This window comes from Acomys russatus, chromosome 12, assembly GCF_903995435.1.
Source record: "Acomys russatus chromosome 12, mAcoRus1.1, whole genome shotgun sequence".
In the NCBI taxonomy this organism is placed as follows: Eukaryota; Metazoa; Chordata; class Mammalia; order Rodentia; family Muridae; genus Acomys; species Acomys russatus.
This window is the reverse complement of record NC_067148.1, coordinates 8,283,518-8,304,563: the sequence shown is the minus strand read 5'-3', so window position 1 is coordinate 8,304,563 and position 21,046 is coordinate 8,283,518. Positions and strand designations below refer to the sequence as shown.

Sequence of the window (21,046 nt, the reverse complement as noted above, 5' to 3'; positions counted from 1 at the left end):
TAGAGAGCAATTTTGGCTTTATAGTTCACCTAGCTTGGGGAGGCATGGTGACAGGAACATGTGCTAGCCAGCCATGTTCCAGCTACGGCAAGAAAACAGGACAGGAAGTGTGCTCAGGCTGAGAACCCTCAAAGACCACCCTCCAGTAACTCACTTCTTACAACAACCTTCCAGGACTGCCACTAGCTTGAGACCAAGTGTCCAGACATGTGAACCTATGGAGAGACATTGAAACCACAGCATTTTAGAGAAAGGAATGTGAGGGCAGGCCTCTGACCCGAGAGAGATCACTTTACCACTCTCTCTAGCTCCATAAGCTTCATGTTCATATTAGAAATTGGTAGCAGTTTCTGATACAATGTGTTCTGGTCCTCATGGACCCTCCGTATCCCAAAGATGTCTCCTAGACAGAAAGTCATTGTCATGGAGTTTTGTTCAGTACTTGGCTTGGTCATGCCTGGGCTTCCAGAACTTACACTGCTCTCCAGCACTAGCACTTAACCTCTTGGGGATATTTCCTAGAGGTCAAGGTTAGGGTTTTTTTTTTTTTTTTTATGTACTTGCGTTCTTCCCATGTGTATTTTATAACGGGAAAGCTCTGATATTTTTCCGTCAAACTCACACGTGCACATTCCTGTGTTCATACTGTTCTATCTTATATGGATAGAAAACTCCAAAGGTTTTCTTCACAGGAAGTAAATCACTCTTCCAACTTGAAGTGTATGGACTCCCTCCACTTGGGATGCATTACTAAAGAATCTCCCAAAATGCCTCCCATTGAGACAAGAAGCACAGCCGTGGCCAGAACCAAATGAATAGCCCCTCGCATGGAAGCCTATGCCGACCTATGCTGTAGTCCACCCTTAACATAAGGGAAAAAAGAGGGATTATTTTCTAATTAGCTCGGAGGATTCCACCCTCTGTGGCTCACCCCTGGAATTTAAATTTAGTGATTATAATGCCTCTTTGAAAGACCAAAGGAAAGATATATGCTAATTATCTCGATATTTCTAGCCAGATTGTAAAATGCAACTGGGTCACCAAATTATGCAGTTGCAAGTGTACAGCCAGCCCAGTTATATGGGAGGACAAATGAAAACAAAATATAGGTGAAAATTATAAAACAGACTTAACAAATAAAACAACAAATTCTGCCCCAACCCCTTCAGTCTGTAAACCAGTAACCCCACAGAAGCCTATACGACTTTTTGTTTCTCTCTGGTTTCACCCTTGAAACCTTGATTATTTTACATCTTAGTTTCACAATCTTTGGGACTTGATTAACTTTATATTGTCTTGCTCAAAGTCAAATTTTATGGATGAAATATTATATAGTTTGCTTCTTCCTTTGAAATCAGCTGTTAGCCCAATTTAGTCAGGACGTGATTAGGTTTTAAAGTGAGATGTGCACAAAAAGGCCTCTGAAGTAAATGAATATTTAAGTAATCACAGACTAAAGACCATTGAAAACAAGTTTAAAGGGAGAGAAAGTGCCTGGCCATTTACTGAGAGGCCTTTTTGGCTGCTGTAACCTGTGTGAACATCAACTGCTTCTTTCTCTTACGGAGCATCAGCATCAGCATCAGCATCAGCATCAGCATCAGCTGTTTGCGTCTTTGATTTGTTCTGGTCCTAATTCATTTAACACGAGTGATTAAGCGTGGGACACTACAAATGGACCTGCCTTCTTTCTTCCCAGAAACTCAACGATCGCCCTGGCCAATGGTGGGGGACTTTTTATAGTACTAAATTTGTTAGAGATTTAATTACTTTGGCTTCGCTCCAGAATTCCTGAACAAACATGACAAACAACCCCACAATATTGGATCTAAATAATCAGGCTCCTTCTGGATTCTCTTCACAGGACGGCTTGCTGCTGAATGGGTGTTTGTATGTCTGTGGATGTGTTTGTATGGCTGTGGATATATCTGTGTCCTGAGATATGTAATACATAAAGGTGAAAGACTAAAGTGGTGTTAAAGGGCCTGCCTGCTGTGAGTCAGGAGTTACACTTGGCTCTTTATTCGTGCTGTTTCATGTACTGCTGCAGGAAGAGGCTGCGAAGCAAATGCCACTCTCCTTGGGCAGAGGAGGAAACAGAGACTCCGGTGCCCTTTTAGAGTTACCTAATTACCATGTGCTGGGAACCATGTCAGCTTCTTCTGACTTCTAGTGCCTGTCTTCAAGCCGTCTGTCCTCCCTGCCCCTATTCCTTTTTTCCGTTCTGCCTTTAGTAAGTGTACTAAATAATGAGGTTTTTAAAAAAAAGACATTTTTTTAATCTATTCTTTGTCCTTTCTATCATACCAAAATGGAACTCAATTTTCCAGGGATAATATTAAAACTAGAGAAAGTAACCGGAGCCTGATCATTTTCTGAAATTTTTTTTTGCATGATTGAAAATTGAAACTATATCACAAAGTCAATAAAATTTACAGTATAGTATTCTAAATAGCAATATCCACTGCACTGTGCAGTGTAGCAAAGTAGACAGAGATTAAAACAAGTCGCTATACTATGCCATCTGTACTGTACACAAATAGGCACTGGACCGGCTACTTTTCGTCACATGCAATTTCCCAGAGCTTGGTTACTGTTGCTCTTCATTAGTCACAATTGGTGAGAAGCATCTGATAAGCACACCTCTCCCTGGAAAATCTACTCCAGGAGGGGTGATCACCATTTGCTCTGAGGCAAGAAATGGCCTGACTCATGCGAGGAACGGAGAGTTTTCAGAAAGAGGCGAGAGAGGAGAGGAGGGCCGTGTGGGCCGGGATTGACGTAACAAGCTTAGCTCTTCCCTTGGGGGCAGGAGCTCCTTTTCAAAGAGTTTGAAGGCAGAGTTTGACGTAATCACATTTTATGTTTTGAGGATCTTCATTTGGGCTCCTTGTGGAGGATGGGTTGACAAGGACTAGATCTAAGAGATGCCACCTAGGAGCCACGTATCCTGGCAAGAAGATGGGGTGTGGGCCCGAGAGAAAAGGACAGATCCCAACAAACTCCGAGAGACTGAACTGATGGAGTCTCCTGATTATTTGGGTGCGCCCCATGGGGCATGTGTTAAGGATCATGTCCAGGGTTGCCTTTGAAGTGAATTTGCATGGCTGTCAAGGTAGCAACGCAGAGAACGTGGATGGAGGAGCAGGTTGTGGACACGACAGTTCAGTTTGCCTCGCGTTGTTGGATTGCTGGCTTTTAAGATGATGGTTTGGAGAAATGATGGAAGCATGAATGTAGGCGTTGTCTCTGCAAGAGAACAAGATGGCGAACTCGAATTAAAGCAGAGGTAAGCAAGAGTGTTGCTCGGAGCATCTTCCACAGTTCAGGCCTGAATTCCAGTGCTCCCCTCTTCTATAGAGTACCACAAGGGAGGAGAGAGATAGAGTGGAAGGAAGTGACTGGAGGAACAATGAAAGGATAAAGAACTCATTTCCACAGAACATCTGCCATTCCTATGCAGAGAGGAAAGGCTACTTCACCTGGTGTGTGGGGTGTGCGCAGACACTTAAGGGCTGCTGGCACATAAAGTCTCTCTGCTGCTACCCGTGTGACCTTCCCTATCCTAGCAGCCTGTTCTTTCCTTGTTATGAAAATCCCTTGATAGACTAAAATACATTCATATAGAAGTGAAAATTACTAATTAAATGGGTAATAACCCCAGAAACATGTGGCCTTTCCTCCAAAGTGGCCATAGAAACATTTGAGATCTCTCATGCTCTTTCACAGCCTTACCTTCTCATTCTCCAGCCCCCTTCACCATTTCTGGTATGTCACGGCACCAACAGGCAACATGTGTGAGCTTTCAAAATGCATGTAAAAAATTAAAGGCTAGAAATGGAGACAATTTTGTATCCATGAACATGTGCAAGGCTACCTCTGAACCACCAAGGAACTACTATTTTGGGGGTGTTCAGCTGTGCCCATTTGCCAAAGATTATTCTGGCTTGTTGGCTATTTTCATGCCCTCAGAGAGGGACAAGGTGGATCACGATGCCCTCTTCCTACCACTGGTTATATACCATGCTGTCTTAATTACATTGGCCTCGGGGGAGCTGACTACATAAGGTGGGACAGGAGCCCTGTGTAGCTGGCTGTGGGAAGGCTATCATCTATGCTGGTAAAGACTTCCTGAGGTAGCTGTTTTGTGGGGAGCATCTGACGGGACTCTAGGCACCCTGAGCATGGCACACATGGCCCTGGCAGGACTTCACTTCTCCCCCATTGCCTCTGTCTTGATGAAACCTAGATTACATTCCTGGAGCTTGTCACCAAGGTCTGTTGCCTTATTTGGCCACTTCTCTCTCCTGAGGCTGGCCACCAAGGCCCAGCTATCAAAGTATTTAAGTCCCAGAATCCAAAGCCCCCATTTGGCTGCCCTAATTAACATGGCCAATTAAAATGAAACACCTCATCCTAACACAGGATTTCTCTTCTTACCTTTATAAACTGCCATTTGCCTATGGGCCATGTCTGTCACCTCTCTATCCAGAGGCAGTCCTTTGTCCTCCAGGACAAACACCACTTCCCCCTCTCCCTAGTTCCTTTCTCCTTCTCCTTAGTCCTTGACTTCCTGTCTTTGTCCCTTACTCCTGCCCTCTGTCCCTCTGGATCAAATAAATCTCCTTTGTGCTGAGAACTTGGGCTTGGGGCGTCTTGTGCTGAGTACCCGTCCTTTCTGTAAAGAACCCTGACAAATTCTTTGGTTCCCTGGAGTGAACTTTGGTGGAAATGTGTCTCATTGCTCTGTTTGTCTCTCCCCGGGGAAGAAGTTTTAGCAACAGTGAAATTCATATAAGTATTATCCAATTTGTTATAATATACCTAACTCTTGAGTGTAATTAATCCTATTCCATTCTCTAAGTAGGGGGTGCTCTGTATTAGCTTTGTATTTACAGTACAAGCCAATGAATTGAATGCAAGCTTCTGACAATGGTTCTCTAGCTTGTCTCAGTGTAAACTCCATTGCCCAAATGCCAAGCATTTATGAGTCTACAATCTGAAACTCTACCAGGAAATGGCAGTAATTAGGCAGAAGAAGAAGAAGAAGAAGAAGAAGAAGAAGAAGAAGAAGAAGAAGAAGAAGAAGAAGAAGAAGAAGAAGAAGAAGAAGGAGACATCCAGAAGAAGTGTGTTGCCAAATGCTGCTCTGTGGACGGGAAAACTGTTGCTTCAATATGGTACACCTGCTATCTCACAGAAAATGAGCCCATGCTTTGAGTCATGTACTTACAGATCTTTTAACTCCTGTCTAAATATATGCACATATTCATGTGAGTTTGCTCATGTGTGGGTGTGAGCCTTCAAGTGGAAGTGCCTGAGACTGAAATCAGGAGTATAACTGGATCACTGTGCACTTCATTCATTGGGGCGGGGTCCCTCAACTGAAGCCAGAGCTAGCCCATAGCAGGTAACCTGGCGGATTAGCTTGCTCTGGAAATCCTGGCTGTACCTTCCTAGTAGAGGGATTACAGGTAGGTGGCCACACCCATCCAGCATGTATGGATACTCTGGAGACTCTAGATTCCAGTCTGCATATTGTGCCAGGCACCTTACTCAGTGAGCTGTCTCCCAGCCCTCTACCTTATTTTATGAGACAATATTTTTCACCAAACTTGGAGTTTGAGATTTGGCTAGCCCAAGATCCAGAGCAGAGCTGCATTATCAGGCTGCCTTAGTGGAGTTTTTGTGGGTGCTGGGAATCTGGACTCACGTCCTCACTCATGCTTGCAGAAGGCACTTTACTGTCATCTCAGCCCAAAACGACAGTTTTATTGAGGTATAATTCACACATCATAAATTAACCCACTTAAAGATTTAATGTCTATGTCAATATTTTTGTTTATCCTCAGGCTTATGCAACCAACACCACTAATTCTAGAACATTACATCCTATCCAGTGAGAAACCCAGCATTTACTGTAAACCTTTTCAGCCTGTGACAGCTGCTAATCTATTGTCTGTTGCCGTCTCATGTAAATCGAATCCTCAAATGGTCGTTGTGACTTGGCTTCTTTCACTCAGCACTTTAACCCTTATAAATGTTACATCATAAATCAACATTTGCTTTCCTTTTTCTTGCTGGATAATATCCTCTATATGCAGATATATCATACTGTTGTTGGATATATCACTAGTTGCTAGATCTTTGACTCATTCCTACATTTAGGTTAAAAATAAAGCCTGATAATCAGCAACATGTATCTACATGTTTTTGTGGGAATGTGTGCTCTCATTTCTTTTGGTCATATACATAGGAGAAAAATTGCCAGGTATCATGGTAACTGACTGACACATTGTTTCCTGGTTTACATCCCCGCTCCCAGTAAACCTGAAGATACCACATTCTCTGCCCTTGTGACAGTCTGTGGTGTGTGTGTGTGTGTGTGTGTGTGTGTGTGTGTGTGTGTCCTAGTGGGGGGTAATGGCATCTCTGCACAGTTTTGATTTGCCTTTTTTATTTTATTTTATTTTTAAAATATATTTTATTAATTTATTCATATTACATCTCAATGGTTATCCCATCTCTTGTATCCTCCCATTCCTCCCTTCCTCTCATTTTCCCCTTATTCCCCTCCCCTATGACTGTGACTGAGGGGGACCTCCTCCCCCTGTATATGCTCATAGGGTATCAAGTCTCTTCTTGGTAACCTGCTATCCTTCCTCTGAGTGCCACCAGGTCTCCCCCTCCAGGGGACATGGTCAAATATGGGGCACCAGAGTTCATGTGAAAGTCAGACCCCACTCTCCACTCAACTGTGAAGAATGTCCTGTCCACTGGCTAGATCTGGGTAGGGGTTCGAAGTCTACTGCCTGTATTATTCTTGGCTGATGCCATAGTTTGAGCAGGACCCCTGGGCCCAGATCTGCCTGTCATAATGTTCTTCTTTTGATTTGCCTTTTCAAGATGACTTATGCTCTTGAGATATTTTTCATGTGGTTATTGACATATGTATATATTCTTTGGAGAAATGACTTCAAATATTTTGCCAAATTTAAAATGGAATGGTTTTCCTTTCTATTAGTGCTCTGTGGGAGTTATGCATATATTTTACATATAAGCAAGCCTCCACAATTTTTCAGGATCTTCATCAAAGAAAAGAAATATTAGATAAACGAAGATATCTGATTTGGGTAAGAATATATATACATATATATACATATATGTATATATATATGAAGAATGTGTGTGTTTGTGAGTGTGTGTGTGTGTAAGCTAATGTGTTTCAGGTACAATTTGTTTATATTTTATCGTAAAATTGAGATGTAATATGTTTTGCAAAGCCAAAACATATTAAAAATGTGAAAGCCGGGTGTGGTGGCACACGCCTTTAATCCCAGCACTCAGGAGGCAGGGGCAGGTGGATTGATGTGAGTTCCAGGCCAGCCTGGTTTACAAAGCGAGTCCAGGACAGCCAAGGCTACACAGAGAAACCTTGTCTCGAAAAAAACAAAACAAAACAACAACAGACGTCCAAAAGCGGGAAGAGAGGATGAGGGTAGGGACAGGATATGGCTCTCAAATGCACACCTCCGAGCGACATGATGCCTCCAGCGAGACTCCACTTCCTAACTCTACTACTTGCAACGATGTCACTGAATTGCGGATGTGACAGTGGACTAATTTGCTAAAGACAGAACTCCTGTGACAGGACCAATTTCCTAAGGCTCCACATCAGAGCATATCCGCATTAGGGACTATCAACTGACCTTCTTCTGTGGAGCCAACCGTCTACTTACCCCATCTTACCCTATATAAAGCACCAACACTGACCAAAGAAACAATTGCACCCAACTCTAGGAGGCTGAACCAATGATTTTAATTGAGATTTCCTTCAGGTGTGATGGGTGTGGAGCAATGTATCATGCAAGAACATGTCTTCCAGCAGCCAATAACCACCTACATCTCCTCAGGAGGAGTGGGGACCCTTCATACCCTCCTCCTGGTAGCTGTTATTGCCTGTATGGTGTTGGGAAAGGGCAGTCTCTCACAGACCCCTCGCCAACTCCCTAGCGGAGCCTATGGTCCAATCACATACAGATTTCGTGGGGTTATCACGAGGACCATCGTCATGCTGTGCCTGGTGAGCACCGTGGGTTCAAGAGGACCATCGTCATGTTGTGCCTGGCGAGCACCGTGGGACCAGGCCTGCAGGAGATAAAACCATGGGGGCATTTCATATCCAGACCAGAACACGGAATAGCGCAGTGACTTACTTCAGTCCTGTGACCCGGACTCCATGCAGTAGAATCTAGGTCATATCTTTTTTTTTTTTTTTTCCCCAGGCTTTACAATTACCTACAACGAATATGTACTTCTTTTATATCTGTCATTTTCCTGGAGAGGTGGAAGACTGTCTCAACAGTAGCATTAAAAAATTGTGAAATTAAACCAATAGACTGTCTTTAAAGATCCATGGTGGTTTTGGAAGTGTGAGATGGCGTTTTGTAACAGTGTAGTATATCTTTTGTTTGTTTGGTTGGTTGGTTGGTTTTTGTTTTGTTTTTCGAGACAGGCTCTCTGTGTGTAGCCTTGACTGTCCTGAACTCGCTGGCCTCGAACTCACCGAGAGAGCTTCAGTTGCTTCTAGGAGGGTAGCTTGGAAAGCAGATACATTTCCTTGTTCAGGAACAATCCTTTGTGGAACTGGAACACCCTTTACATTTTCCAAGATCTGGAAAATCCTGATCAAGGACCATTTTTGTTCCTTACCATTTAATTCTCTTACCTCACGTATCTTTGAAAGAAGCACGTAAATCTTTGAAAACATTTTTGTTGTTGTTCAAATTCCTGCGGCATGGTTTTTCTGAGGCCGAGGATTTTGCCACGAAGCAAGCAATTGCTGTCATTTCAAGACACACCACGAATTGCGGAGGAATTCACTCTTAAAAGATGTCTCCGCCGGAGACTCTTTGAGCCTTCTCCCAGATTTCCCTTGTTCGGAACTCAAGAGCTCCTTAGGCGCCGCAGTCGTCCTCTGCTCTCCGCGCGAATGTATTTTGAGACAAAGCTACTTCTGAGAAACAGAATGTTCTGGTGGGTTTGGCTCCACACCACCACAGAGATGCTGGCACGGGCCTGCGGACACGGGTCCAGGAGGGCTGTTTGCAATTGTGATAGCAATCTTACTAAAAATAAGGACGTTCTTTGCAGTTCAGAGCGGTGTGGGTAGAGAAGACAGGCTGCCGCTGTCCTCCAGGCTCCCGAAGGCCTTTCATTTCCTGTTGGGTGTTGATGTTCCAAAGCCTCCACATGAATTACGGGAATGTCCATAAATATTTTTTCACTTCAGTTTTTGTTCTTAGCAGAAAGTATTGTCTGTAGTTATCCTTTTTTAAAATTATATCTTTTTAAAATCTGAAACACGAACTTTTGCTTTTTTGGTGGCTTTTTTTTTGGTTTGTGTTGTTTTTCTTGCTTTGTTTCAGGCCAAGGAATTTTGTGTAAGGATCATGTAGCTAGTTCTTAATGACTATCTCTTCTCCAGGGTGACCTGGTCCTAATGTTTTTCCTTTTAAGCAAATTCCTCTGCGTTGTTTTGGCAGGTAGTGGTTGTTCTAGAAGATGGATTATTGTGCCACACGGAGGAGTAACTGTGCCCTGTGCTTGGTGCTGTCCCTTGTGTTGAAAAAATTTTTTCTGAGCTTCAGCAAAATGCTTACGAACTTGGGTGGAGATTTTCACTCAACCTTTAAAGACTGGTAGCATTTGCATAATTTTTAAGGATAAGAAAAGCATCATGCAATTTGAAGTGGATCCCTTGCTGTCTAACCCTTGTGGGGCTCTGTCCAATAAAAATGGTAAATTCATTATTCCCCAAGGAGTTAAGTAAAACAACCAAATTTTCATAGTTCTCTGGGTTAACTCCAACTATTATAACAAAATGCCATAAGATGAGTGGCGTAAACACCAAAAATTTGCTTTCCTCAGTTCTGGAGGCTGAATGTCCAAGACCAAAACCAACTCAGTTCCTGGTTTTTAGACAGATGTCTTTCTAGTGTTTCCTTACACGGTGGGTGGAGGGAGCCACATATCTTTCTCATGCCGTGGAGGTTTCATCTCTATTACCTGCGAAGGCCCCCACCTGCAAACTCCATCACTGTAGACTTCAATCCACGAATTTGAGAGAGAGAAACTGTTGAGTCCAGAGCAGTAGCCAATAGAGAGCAGAGAAAGGAGACGGGGCACGCCTCCCTGAGGACCAGCGCCACTGCCATGTTGTACATAATGTCTCACCCACGTGAATTCCCAGCATGCCCTGCCTGCTTTCCACAGAGCAAGCTCAACATCTTGGCTGCCCTCCATGTGTGTGACCCCTACTCGCGTATTATAAATACCATCCAAAGAGAAGCAGTGAGAGCCTGTGCTTTTACAGCAGCCTTGACAAACGCTATATCTGCTGTTACAATTGAGTTGATAAAAGCTAATAGACTGTACTTTTAAACAAAAATATTCTATTAATAACAGGTTATAAGGTAAATTTTAATATCTTTTTAAAGGTGTTTAGGAGTTATTTAAGAAACATCATGTTTTATGAATTTCTTATTAAAGGCATTCTATGTCTTATTATTTTAATTAAAGCAGAAAATGCATTTATCATAGAAAGTGCAAATAATAATAATAAATTCAGTTTAAACCACCACAAGGTATCCATGCAGTTTTAATTAACACATCAAAAGGATATTCTTGCCACAAAATGTCTTAGCATACAATTTCAGTAATTCCATTACCTGACATATTGTGGGTAGGGCATCTTTTATTTAACCAATCCTCTCACTTTTGAACATTTCATTATAAATTTTTTTTTTGTTGAAGGCAAGGAAACTATTGGCCTTAAAGGTGAATCTTTTTCATATATTCACAATTATTTTCTTATGATAACTTCTTGAAAGTAGAATGTCAAGGTCAAATAATGTACAAAATGTTTTTTCCTTTTAGAAAAAATTATATTTTAAGGCCCATTTGAGTTCTCATTTTTATTTGAAGCTTTATAGAAAATTAGTGCTGTCTCCTCCTCCTCCCCCTCCCCCTCCTCCTTCTTCTCCTCCTCCTCTCCTTTTTCTTTCTTTCTTTGTTTTTTTCTTTTTTTTACCTCTTGGTGGTTTGTGTGCCTGTTGTCTTTCTCTTTTTATTGCCTATTGAGAAATAAGATTTTAAAAATAATTTTAGCTCACTCTAAATAACACCAAATCCCATGGATAGATTGAAAAACAGGTTTTGCTTTTTTTTTTTTTCTGATTCTTTTTCTTTATTTATGCACAGAGACCGAGGCCTTTGGAAATAGACAGCGTGGTACTTGATGTCACCACAGCATGGGCTTCTCTGCTGTGGACAGACACACATGGTGGTCACTGGAGGAACTTGTGGAGAACTGTGCCATGGATGGAGACTATGACCCACAGTAGGACGGATGGAGACTATGACCCACAGTAGGACGGATGGAGACTATGACCCACAGTAGGACGGATGGAGACTACGCCCCACAGTAGGACGGATGGAGACTATGCCCCACAGTAGGACGGATGGAGACTATGACCCACAGTAGGACGGATGGAGATTATGACCCACAGTAGGACAGATGCAGACTATGACCCACAGTAGGACGGATGGAGACTATGACCCACAGTAGGACGGATGGAGACTATGACCCACAGTAGGACGGATGGAGACTATGACCCACAGTAGGATGGATGGAGACTATGACCCACAGTAGGACAGATGGAGACTATGACCCACAGTAGGGCCTTTTTCTCACTTGACTTAAACCTTAGCACTGAGTAGTCATATCTGTGGCTACAAGGCTAGGATTATTGGCACATAGTTTAGAACGATGGAATCCAGATCCATCTTAATTGAATCAGAGGCCTGCATTCTCTCCCAGGGGACTGGCGCCTTCTCTTGTTTTTGGCAGTGATCAAAGTTTCTATTTGTGGAAAATGTCAATGATGATAAATATGAAAAAAAAACCCAGAGTAATATCTTTATTTTTCTATCTAACTTAATAATCAAACATGAGAGTGAGGAACATTCTGCCAAATACTATTTAGGAGGACTATTCTGGGCTGAAAAGCTAGAGTGGGGTCTGTGGAATTTTCAATGAGCTAAAACAAACACAAATCAAACTTTTATGATGTAGACAATTGAAGTTAGAAAATCTAGTGGAAATAGGTATACTGTCTCAGCGGGATCTGTTACTGCACAGTTAAGGTCAAGGCCTACTATTTTCTCTTTGTGGTTGGTGGCCTTTCAAAGTTTGAAAGTTGTTATTTGCAGCTGAGATAACTACTTCCTTGTTTTGTCTCCATCTCTGTATGTGTGTACATATTTTTGAGTGTGTGCACATGCCAATGTGTGTGTGCATGTGTGAGCACTCCCACATGGATGCCTGTGATCACGCCACACCCACCTATACCCACACTGATTCTCCATATTATGCCTCCACTGGTCCAGGACTGCATGTCCCTACTCTGCATGTGATTCAAGGTAACAGACTTTGTATGTCCAGCCTCCAAGTGAAATATTAGTAGAGAGCGGGTACTCACAAAATACACACGTGGGCCATGTGGGGACTGAACAGAGCCACTGAAGAGTGCCAGGTTAGAGCACTGAGGGAGGCAGTGCTACTGTCGCCATCTCTACCTGTCAGTCAGAGACTGGGGCTGATAGAAATGAGGCTTCTTCTGGATAGTTAGTGATGGAGATGGCATACTGCCACACACTCCTAGAAATACAAAACAAACAAGCAAACAAACAAAATCAGCTTTGTGCCATTTTGATTAGTCCAGGACGTTAAAATGATTCAATTAATACTATGAAAGTTATCTTCCATTCTGTATTTGTTTATATCTTGTTTCGTTTCCCAAATAATTCTGAGCAACCTATGGACTGTCCAATGAGCTGGATGTGGTGTGGCAAGAGAAGAGAGGGGACCGAGAGAGTAAAGTCAAGTCATGAACCTAGAATTATGACAGCTGGCACCTGGTGTCTGCTGTGCATCAGGCGTTGCTCCAAGTGTCCCACAGATGGGAATCTAATTCATAAATAGCATCTCTGCCATCCCACTTTCACGCCATGGGAATGGAAATCCAGGCATCCAGGCCACCGAGCTCAAGGGGTAGACGCCAGGAGAGAAACCGAAGCAGCTCAGGGACCGGACTGGTGCACCTTGTTATCCCATCCGCATGCGAGCATCTGCCTCAAGCCTGTCTCTCCATGCTGCCCTTGGGAAATGATGCAGCTGTACACCCTCACTTGTGGTTCTAAGGCCCAGACTCTTCTCATCTGTGTGTGTGTGTGTGTGTGTGTGTGTGTGTGTGTGTGTGTTGGAGGGGGAGGAAGTGATCTTAGACACCCCTTGTGCCCTAATTTTCTCATCTGTCAAATCCTGATGATACTAGAAACCATCATATGTTCAGTGTGAACATTAAAATCTGGGCACGGATAGAAATGACTAAGTCTAAGCTCCAATACAAAGTAAATCTGACTGATTACTAAATTGATGTTAGCAATAATACGATAAAAATGTAACACTTTGAGATTGTTGAAGGACCCAGTTTGATTGGATTCTCAGAAAGGGATCTGAGTGACAAGGACTGGGAATCTAAAGTCAAGCCCAGACAACGGAGGAGGTGCTCACTGTTCCAACTGCAGTGGTCACTACGCCATAGCTTTTTGGTTTAGGTCTCTGACCTACACTGATAAGCCCAGCTTCTTTAGATCTATGGATTCATACCTACTGATGTTTTAAAAAACATCTGTGACATTCTAGATAAATTTCTTATTTTTATATTTGAAAAATGTAGTCTTAATCATAGACTTTTAGAAATTGTGCAAGTGTATGAAGCATCTCACATTTTAGCGATAGTGAGAACGGAATGAATCGTAACTCTTGGCTTATGGCACATTTCTGTCATTGGTCCATGGGTGCACATTTTATTATATTTATTCATCATTAAGTGATAGGACGAAGAGCAAGAAGTGGATCAGCTAGGTGATCTGGCTTTGGCATCTATGCCTGCTGGAGAAGTCTGATGCTGACGGAGCTGAGACTCAAGAGATGCAGCCAAGACCAGGAAGAGAAACAGTACAAATAACTGCCCTTTGCATGTAGTTTATTCGCGGTTCCCACACTGATCCTGTGTTTTCTTGATGGACGTAACCATTGCTCAAACTTCTTGTTTCTTGACATTCTTCTTAGTTCCGTCATGCACACACAAACATGTATGTGTGAGTGCCCAATACCTTAATGAGTATAAATATTAATATTAACACACATTAATACACAGCATAGCCACTCTCTGAGAAGCTTTGCAGGTGTGACTGCTGTGTCACATATGTGTCAGTAGGTGGCAAAGAGGAGAGAGGCTGTCTACGCTCAGTGTTCTGTCTGACTTACAAACATCTGAATGGTTAGTAGCCTAACATTTCCTGAAAAAAGAGAGACTGAGGTGACGACCATCAGATCGAGGCCATGGGGCCTAAGAGGATCACCAGTCCAGCACAGTGCAGGCCTGGGGGACAGACCATGCCTGAGATGATCCCTGCCAGGCTGCGGAAAGCACAAGTGGGGCATCCTGTGCATCCCTAGCAGTTAGCTTAGGGATGGCCGCATGCTTCCGATGACGTAACGGATTTCCAGTGCTTGGAAAGGAATGCATGATGCAGTTAGCTCTCTCTTCCACCTTTTGCAATTCTGTGAAGGGACCAAAGGCTTGGAACTGAAGTGAGCACATTTGACGAGGAGCTGACCAGCTTGGCCTTCAGTATGAGACAGGCTCAGCTGGGGTATGCCAAACTCTGGACCTCATGAGGCAATTAGGCAGTTGAGTTAGCCAACTTGGAATATGCTGGCCCCTGTAAATGTTGTTTTTATTTCTTCAGGTGTGGGATGAGATGAGAGCTATGCCCAAGCCTTTCTAGCTCTTTCTGAACTCTCACTGGCTGCATCAACTCAGCTGTTCTGGACCAAACTCCTCTCCAAGCTGACTGAGTCAAACTGGCTTCACCTGCCTTCTGTCTAAAGTGCTCTGCCTGGCCTTGAAGTAATTCTCGCAGTCTGTTCTAATCTTCTGGCTCCTTCTGGCTCCTTTCTTCACCTGTGTCTAGCTTGTTCTCTCTCTCCAACCTGTCTCTGTAAAACTATCCCAGTTTAAGAAAGCAAAGCAAAACAAAACAAAAACCCAACTCCCTTCTCTCTCCCTCGATGCTCCTAAGTAGCCTCTCGTTCCTGTTGTGTTCCCATGAGAGTTTTGAGTATCCTATCTCTGACTCATTCTGTCAAAGCTTTCTCTGATTTGCCACTTTGTCTGCCCCTCTATGAGACATTACTTTCAAACGTGGCTGCTTCCTTCTATAAACTAACCCTACCTTCATTGTTTGGGATCAGAGGTAAATACTAGGGGTGTGTCTGCATTCCAGCCAGATCACACAGACCTAGAAGGTCTTTGGATGTGATTTCTTGCCAATGCAGCCATGTTGCTGGATTAAAATACCTCTATAGATGCAGGCTCTGATGTTCTCTCTCTCTCTCTCTCTCTCTCTCTCTCTCTCTCTCTCTCTCTATATATATATATATATATATATATATATATATATATATATATATATATATATCCCTCTCTCTCTCCATGTGTGAGACAACAGCTCCTAGTTAAGCTATCCTGTGTTGTGCCTTCTGTTCCTTGTGCCAGAGCTGTCCAACCAGGCCACACCTGGTTATCTAGGTGTAATGCTTTCCTCTGCTGGTGTAAAGGATGGGTACGCATGTGGGGCCCACACTGCCTCACAGTTACTCTCATACGGTTCTGGAGGTTAGACGCCTAAAACAGCACAGGCCCATGTTCTTTCTGGAGACTTAGGGAATGCTCTCACTCTTCCTTTCTTTCTTTCTTCCTGTCATGCTCTAGTAACTGCCTTTCTTCCTTGGCTTATGGCTTGTTTTAGTCTGTTTGAACTTCAATCCAAAAATACCTTTGGATATTTTCGAACAGTTTATTGAGCAGCTCATAAACAGAAACGGACTGCCTACAGCCCAGGAGGTGAAGCCATTTAACATGAGGACAACAGCAGATTCCCCGAGGCTGAGGCTCTCTGCCACAGACGGGTCCTTCTTGCTGGGTCCTTCCATGGTAGAAGTCGCAGCTGGAAGATCGCAGGCCTTTTACAGGGGCTTTATACTTCCCTCTTGCCTGTCCTCTCTGTAGCAGCACTTGACAATTCAGCCGAGCCTTTTCTGTGTGGTATCGTAAGAGCCTTACCTGTATGAGGTGTCAGTTACTTTGAAATTATTGCCACTGTTACTTCCCCCATTTTGCTGAGGGCGAATTTGGACTGTGAATGCTAATTTTGTCTACTTATAAATAAGCCAAAAGTCTATGGATTTTAGTACTCGTTCAGAAAAAAATGTGGGCTTCCCCAGCTGGGGCTGGTTAGGGTGCATTTAACTGTGATTTTACTATATCCAGGAGGGTATGGACAGCGGAGTGTATCATCTCTCTGGACAGGAAGTCCAGAGGGACCTGGGGGCAAATTGTCAAGCGAAGCCTCCTTTTATTGGGGAAGAAAGGCTGTATTTGCAGAGCCCCTAAGCACCTCTGTTGGTTTGATCCTTGCACCGTATCCTGGCAAGGGGGCGGATGGCCAAACATGAGTCTCTCCAGGTCAGATCCTTGAACAAAGCCAAGAGTCCATTAGCAAAGACTGGCAGCCTGGGAGCCTGGGAGCCTGCTCTCTGCAGGACACGCCTCCATGAAGGATGCAAGATGTTTAGCATGCTTATGCAGAAAGACTGTTTGCCTGGGCCCAAGCATCCCCAAAGCCTCTGATGACTTCTTACTGTGACTCTGAAGAGATTTCACAGCTGCTCTCTAGTTGGGGTAGCAGCCTGTGGCTGAGCAAAGTGGCAGGGTAAATGGAATTCCACTCTTATCTGGCCAGCTCAAAGGGTCTGGCTAGTAACAGTTCCAGATAACTTTGAAGATAATCTTTTATCGTACGGAAGGAGATGTTCTCATTGCAGACTCAATGTGTATCTTTCTCAAATGGAGTCCTTTCACACTTATTCTCTGGTCCCTAAAACTAAGTTTCTCTCCGCAATCCCCCTACTCCGAACCCAAGTAACCTGCTTCACCAAGAGCCAAGCATGTGCCAATTTATCTTCCCCAAGCATAGCAGAGCTGAGTCACCCACACAGGGACTTTCTCTGCAAAGCAGCCTCCTGAGAGGTTCGTGTCAGGACCAACTCAGAATACTTGACACATATTCCATAGTTACTGAACAGTCTGTTCCCGTATGCACGTCCTGCTGCGATTAGATTATTTCCATGCTTAAGGCAGATTATGTAGCTTGGAGTTTTAGTCAAATGAATGCACGCGTGAAAGCAAACTCTCTCCAGCAATTCAAGAACAGCTTCCTCGCCAGGAAGCAATAGCCACATGCAACGCTAAGGAGCCACTCCTGCTACAATGGCTGGCGGTGGTTAGAATGTTGAAAGGAACAGAGGAACCCCTCTTGTTATGATTTCTGCTGCACCGTCCTGCCGCCCTCACTGCTCTTCTACTTTCCCATGCAGACCGCAAGTCTCTAGAGTAATCGTCCCCGGAGAGTGCAGTGGTGCCCTTGGTGCAGGAGTCGACCTTGTAGTTTAAACCAATTGCTTTTGCATGTGTAAATAAAATGCTACATAGAATCCACGAGGTTTTTGTAGACCCCTGAGAAGTGCCCTTGGGGATTAGCAGAGCCAAGGAATAAGCTACGTGGGGCAGTTTGGGAGACGACCTATTGTGTGCCGTGGATGTAGAATAGCGGCCATGATGCGTGCCCACTGATAGGAATAACAGAATGAGTTAACAGTGAGACGAAAGTATATATATATATATATATATATATATATATATATATATATATATATATATATATATATACATTTTATTGGGAGCAGGGCGGGGAGGGGGAAGAGAGAGAGAGAGAGGCCCTGAACAGAGAGGGGTGGGGTAGAGAAGAGGAGAGACAGAGAAGAGGGACAGGAGAGAGGACAGAGGGAGAGAAGAGAGAAGGAGAAACAGAGAAAAGGCAGAACCCAAACTGTCTGGATTATATGGTGAAGAGCCACTGGAAGCCCCACCCCTGGGCTAAGGAATCAAAGAAGAGGGTAAGGTGTGCCAGCCCCGCCCTGCAGCAGGTAACGCCCACCCATCTCAGTGTTTCCACTGATCGCTACAGACCACCTTCTGGAAGCCTGGTTCTATATGTATAGGCTAGAGCAGGTGTTCTCACAGCACCCCCTTGCCCGGAAGTATAAGATAATTTCTCTAGTTGAAGGCAAAAAGCTATCAGATTTGTATCCTCTAGCGTGAGTCACTTGTGCGTCCGAGAAAGGAGCTTGGCTCGTCAGTTATTGATGCTGGACGCTGCATGAAAGCAATCAGTCCCCGGAGCGTCAGCTCCTGCCGTGAGTTTCACCCTGTGAATTTCACCCCAGCTGTACCGTGGCAAGAGTCAAGTCCCCAAGGCCGAGGTTATTGTGAAAGATCTCGGATTTTAACAGGGAGGTATTTTGAGTACGTAACATATTAAACTTTAATACCATGCACTTGAAGGCAAAAACATTTCTTTTGTAGCAGCAGCTCCCATTATGTTTTGGAGGAATTTTCCAGTAAATCATCTCAGAGCTGCTTTACTGTACAGGCCTTGGAATGTTATCCTTTCTTTGGTTGCATGCATTTTTGCTTTTGGAAAAAGCTTTACATGCTTTTCTTTACCAATAATATTTTATTCCCCCAAATATCAGCTCCTGGGGACGATTTAATGAAAGCTGACCCAACAAAAAATGCTTTTGTACCGGCTTTCTCTTGGATATCTTTGGTTAGGTACCATGCCTTATGTAAATACATTCTGTGTCACGGTATCACTAAAAATCCCAAAGACGATCTTGATATTTCATGACAAAAATGAAATGTTGTTAGTTGTCATTTCATACAAAGTGGTGCTAATAGAGGAGGTGTGTGTGTGTGTGTGTGTGTGTGTGTGTGTGTGTGTGTGTGCTATATATGGTATGTGTATGTATGTTGTGTGTGAGGGGTATGTGTGATGTGTGCATATGGTATGACTGCCTGTGTATGTGTGTGCGTGGTGTGTATGTGTTTGCTATGTGTGTGTATGTTTGATGTGTGTGGTATGTATGTGTGGCGTGTGTGTGTGTAGTAGGTGTGTGTATGTGTGTGGTGTGTATATATGTGATGTGGTATGAATCTGTGGGGTGTGTGTGTGTGTTTGTGTGTGTGTTATGTAGATATGTGTATGTGTGGTGTGAGTCTGTGTGTGTGTGGTATATGCATGCTATGTGGGGGGTGTGTGTGTGTGTGTGTGTGTGTGTGTGTGTGTGTGTGTGTGTGAATGTGTGTGTCTAGGGTATGTGGGTGATAGGACAAACACTGGAAAAACTGTGGCCAAGAGTGATTCTCTTAGTTTGTAGTTGGCGAATTTATTCCCTTTACCGAAAAGATGGTTTTCAGTAACATGCTGTTAAACTATCTTGCAATTCTCAAAGTATTTTCCTATGAAAGTTAACTGGAAGGTGCCTGAGATGGTTTGAATGAGAATGACCCGCCCCATAGGCTCTGAAATTTGAATACTTGGTTCCCAGTTGGTGGTACTGTTTGAGAGTCTTAGGAGGTGTGGCCTCACTGGAGAATTTTAATTCAGAACATGGCTGCTCTGGCAAGAGGTCACATCCAAAGACTTCCAGGTCTGTGTAATCTGGCTGGAATACAAAACCACCTTTAATCCCAGGAGACACAGGCAAGCAGATCTCTGAGTTCAAGGCCAGCCTAGTTTAGAGCAAGTGTCCGGTAAAGAAAAGCTTAGGTCCAGACATGGTGGTACATGATTTTAATCCCAGCACTCAAGAGACAGAGGCATCCAGATCTCTGAGTTCTAGTCAGTTCTGTTCAGGCAGCTTAGTTTGTGGAATCGGAGTCAGTTTTTCCAGGAGAGTTTTACGGAGACAGGTTGAAGAGAGAACAAGCTAGACACAGGTGAAGACAGAATGAACCAGAGAATGAGAATGAGCCAGAAGGTTAGAACAGGTTTCTAGAGTTAGTTTGAGGCCAAACAGAGCAATTCAGTGAGAAAGTGAGAGAAGCCAGATTGAATCAGTCAGCCTGGAGAGGAGTTTGAGCCAGCTGAGTTGAACCAGCCAGTCAGAGTTCAGAAGGAACTAGAAAGGGTGAAAGTTATTCAGCAGTAAGGCTCAGAGGCTGAATACATTCTAGGTGTAGGTTAGATTGTGTGGAGGCTAGAAGCTTCCTGGACTAGGTCTAGGTCAGCAGATGGAGCAGTAAGCCTCCGAGACAACAACTACCTCAGGGGAAGAAAAGCTGCTTTTACAGGTGGGCTTCCTGCTCGTGGTCCAAGCGGTGAGCTCTCAGCTCGCTATACCAACTGCTGTGTCTATCCCTTTCCTGACAGACCGGACTCTCATCCCTTTGGGATTCCTCCTTGTACTAGTTGCCTTGGTCGTGGTACTTGATCATAGCAATAGAACGTAGCTAGGACAGTTGTCTGCTCCAGAAAAATTCATGATGCGATGCTTTCTAGAAGTGACTCTAAGCAGCACTGAAAATAGAAACCCATGTAGGTTGGAAACTCACCCGCTGTGGCTTCTGTTCCCTGGGGCAGAGTTACCCCTGAAATCCTATAAGAAGTGGGGACATTGGACGGGCAGTGTGAGAAAGAAATGGAGAGCTTGAGGAAGAAGACAACTTCTCTAAGGCTCATTTGCCACTGGTCATGGTGTCAGTAGTGGCAGAGTATACGGTAGGTGGCTCAGACTGGAAATGGTCAACAAACAGAGATTTTTGAAGGAGACACTGAAGTGGCAACCTACAGAAGGGGAGGTGACAGGAGAAGGGGAGGTGACAGTTTACGAAAGATTAGCATGTCACCGAAGAACCTGGTGTTAAGGTTGAATGTCTACTCCAAAAGTTCATTCGTTGGAAATTTAATCCCAGAATTCGTTTATTGACAGCACATAATGCAGAGCCTATGA

The 21,046-nt window shown here is 43.8% G+C and overlaps 1 non-coding gene across 1 annotated transcript; it reads left to right on the top strand.

Annotated features, from left to right (window-relative positions):
* The first annotated feature begins 14,291 nt into the window (after positions 1-14,291).
* Positions 14,292-14,425, top strand: LOC127196721 (small nucleolar RNA SNORA17). Its single transcript, XR_007831500.1, has one exon. It is a non-coding gene; the product is annotated as a small nucleolar RNA SNORA17 (small nucleolar RNA).
* The last annotated feature ends 6,621 nt before the right edge of the window (positions 14,426-21,046 follow it).